Source organism: Bidens hawaiensis, unplaced genomic scaffold, assembly GCF_021521415.1.
Source record: "Bidens hawaiensis isolate Kalapana, Puna unplaced genomic scaffold, B.hawaiensis_p1.1 tig00019807_1, whole genome shotgun sequence".
NCBI lineage: Eukaryota > Viridiplantae > Streptophyta > Magnoliopsida > Asterales > Asteraceae > Bidens > Bidens hawaiensis.
This window is the reverse complement of record NW_027493010.1, coordinates 212,807-216,567: the sequence shown is the minus strand read 5'-3', so window position 1 is coordinate 216,567 and position 3,761 is coordinate 212,807. Positions and strand designations below refer to the sequence as shown.

The following is a 3,761-nucleotide window of genomic DNA, read 5'->3' as shown; positions in this document are numbered from 1 at the left end:
TCTCTAACGTAAATTACAAGCCCTAAGATACATATCACACCAAGTGGGCATTAATTATTCTCGGTATAATTTATAAATTACTAAATATATGTCATTAGTATGGTACCCAAACAACATGATCTTCAGGTAGGAAATGACAAACCGGAGTAGTCCCCGGTTTTACTTTTAGAACCCTGAACGCCAAATGTTTAGGGTTCCACTTTGCGGTGTCTGTATGACACACTGCAACCGCTATAACTTTCGTCCCGTCTACGCCCAACAAAGATACCACATACGCTTTGGTGGTGATGGTTTTGTGACAATAAAACACCGCATATGGATAGTTTTGTTTGTGACAAACCACCGCCACATCGGAAGCTAATTTCTTGGCTTCTGCAATTGTGTGCTTTTGTAACGGAGTACTTTTTCTAGCGTTTACCTCTGTGGATACCGCTTTAACCTTTTTACCTAACTCGGATGTACTGAAATCCACCATGGCCTCTAATGAAGTAGCACAATACTTCTTCTCACCTTCCATACCCTTATCCTCACATTCGTCGATCGTTTTCTTCATTGATTCAGATTCTGCCGTGTTAGGTTTGATGGAGAAACGCGTATACAGTTCGGGGAGCTTCTTTGATGAAAAGGGTATCGTGTCAGCAACTTTACAGGGTAAGAAAGTTGATGATGGGCTTGTAGTTTTGGTGAATGTAAGTTCATAGCATTGCCTTTATGCATGTCCTTTTCAAGGAAGAAAAGTGCAACATTTGGGTCATCTTTGAGTTGATCATCAGCGGCAGCATACTTATATGAAAACGGAGACACCTCTACGTCTACTGGCTTTTTCTTGTTGTGACAACGTACGATAACACCTCCTTTGCCAACAACGTACGAAGAGGTAGGTCCCAGCAGAGCCCAGTTGGACCTGCAAGACTCACCTTGAAGAGGGACGTTTGCGCAAGGACCAACTGGTTCCGCAGGACCCACCATGCTCAGAAATGAAGACCTTACGCGCAGTACGCCAGCTGTTCACGCAGGGAAAGCCTCCCAATGGTGAAGTACCCCGCCTGTCCCCGCAGCTGCGGATACAAGCCATCAGGGAAGGCTACCCGCACTAATAGCAAGGCTACACGCACAAGGCACACTCAATAATTCAGTGTCACCTGAAGGAATGAGCAAGGCGGGAATACTCCCGCCCAAATGAGCCAGTCCGTATGCTTCTGGAAGATCTTTTGTACTATACCTGCCAAGGTATGGACAAAATAGACAAGATCTGACCAAAGCAGCCCATGAACCAATCACAGGGTGACAGCTCACCGACAAACAGTACGAGGAGCATGCTCTAGTACTGTTTGTCACTATTAGCCGCTGCCTACTCTCACCAACCCTTGTCGTGGCACGCACATAGCCTGCAGTTGGTGGAAAAGTGATAGTACACAGCCGGCCTGGTCACTATCAGCTGCTGCCTACCCACCAACCAGCATGGCACGTGCGTAGCCCGTAGTTGGTAGAACAGGAATATTATACATAATCTACTCGGGGTCGATTAGTGTTTCTTCATTGGCGCCATCCGTGTATAAAAGCTAGAACTAATTCAGTTTTTTCAAAACTTCTGAAAAAATGGTTAACGTTACTCCGGTCCCAAGGCCAGTAAGTGACCAAGAAACCCCGGTAACCATAACCCCAGCTACTTGGGGGAACACCGGCGGTTACACAAATTTTACGAACACTACCCCGGTTACTCAAGCCGGGGCAAGTGCAGTAAACAATATTTCACTGGGGTTCACTGATTCCCAGTTGGAGAAACAGACGAGGCTCCCTCGCCAAACACTCGATCAAGTTAAGGCGTGGGCCGAAGCATGTCAGAAGGAATTCCAAGCTGAGTTGGATGAACGCTTGCGTTCACTCCAACAGGCTGACGAATTCGGGAGCACTCGACAACAGCTCAACTTGAACAGTGAGTGCGAGTACTCGGACGATGATCGGGAGGAATCCGACACTGACGCGAACCCTCGCCATAGGGCAAAAGGGAAGCGTAAAAAAACGGACTTCCAACCAAGAAGGAATTTCGGAGAAACCTTCAAACCAAGGAACGCGGGGGGAACCCACGCGACTTCTCCAAAACCTTTAGACCAACTGCTGCAAATGCGGTAACATCCAAGTTTGCAAGGGACATTGCGGAAGCAATCGCCCCGAGAAGTGCCAAACAGATGTCCAACATCGGCACTTATGATGGTCTATCCGACCCAGACGATCACTTGAACAGATTCATAGCGGGGGCAACCGTCAGTAACTGGACAGAACCCACGTGGTGTTATATGTTCCAGATGACGCTGGTTGGAGCGGCCAGGGCGTGGTTTGATCATTTACCGGTCCACCACATCTATGATTGGGCGGACTTTCAACACAAGTTCAGCCAACACTTCAGTAAACAGAGGAAATATACTGAAGAGCAGTGGACGATCCTCAACTGCGTGAGAGAGGAAGATGAATCTTTACTAGACTTCATCACTCGCTTCAACTCCAAAAAGCTGAGTCTGGGCAACATAAGTGAAGATCTTGTTCGCGCCGCTTTCATCAAGGGCGCCGAATACCCAGAGCTTATCCGCACGTTGACGGGTAAGGACGGCATGCCATCCACATGGGATGCCATCATGACGGCGGCCAAGCGCTTTGCCGAGACGGAGAAGCAACTGGGTAGGGATCTTCCCCAGAGTACACATCTCTACACGCAGAGGACCAGAGAAAACAATGTTCGGATCGCCCGGCAGAACAAAAAGAGGAAGCTAGGTATTTGGCAGTCAAGGGTAAACTTTGACACCTCATCCAGCTCTCGCCCTCTTGTTGGCGGAAGGGATAACACGCACCCTTCAAGCCGAAAACACCGGTGGACGCCACTCACCAAAAGCGTCACGGAGATATTTGCCACCGAAAAACTCCCATGGCCAAAAGCTCCAATGATCCGGCAACGACCTAATGCGGATCAGAGCAAATTCTGTGACTTCCACGGGACAAAGGGTCACTGTACAGAGGAGTGTACATCCTTGAAGGATATTGTTGAAACATTCGTCAAGGATGGAAGACTTGCACACCTTGTGGCATCAATCAAGAATGGAGGAAGGAATGATAACCGGTATAAAGGCAACGGACGAAAGCCCGCTGACATCAGCATCCACATGGTTCATGGCAACATCATAGGAAGAAAAAGGCGAACGACAGAACCATGCGAATGGAAGGAAGCTGAGGTGCGCTTCCCGCGAGTGCCAGGAGGACCCAGCAAGGAAGGCCCTATCGTCATCAAAAGCCAGCTGGGGCATTACATAGCTTCCCGCACTCTTGCTGACAACGGCGCCTCGTCAATGGTTATGTACAGGCAGTTCTTCGACAAGCTAGACGACTAATACAAAGAACTCCTGGAACGGTTTACGCCTCAATGGAAGGGTTCGACGGCAGCGTAAACACACCCCTGGGTATCCTATCTTTCCCCGTCATTCTCACAGACGGAAAATACTCCCGCACAGAAGACGTGGACTTCGTCGTAATGAGGAAGCCACATCACACATACGACATTCTCTTCGGGAGAGACGGGATGGCAAGATTCAACGCCGTGTATCTTCAGTCCATGGCATGATGGGATGGCCAACTGCTGAGGGTGTAGCGATGATCACCGGCATCCCCCAGGTATGCATCGCATCCGTCTCATCTAAACCCAAACCAAAGATGGCTAAACCAACCATCACCGAACCAGAAAAATGGGCCCTCAATGGCAAATACCCTGACCA

At 48.9% G+C, this 3,761-nt stretch overlaps 1 pseudogene; it reads right to left on the bottom strand.

The window, feature by feature from the left end:
* On the bottom strand, positions 1 to 1,658 carry LOC143559321 (BURP domain protein RD22 pseudogene; annotated as a pseudogene).
* Positions 1,659 to 3,761: the final 2,103 nt, after the last annotated feature.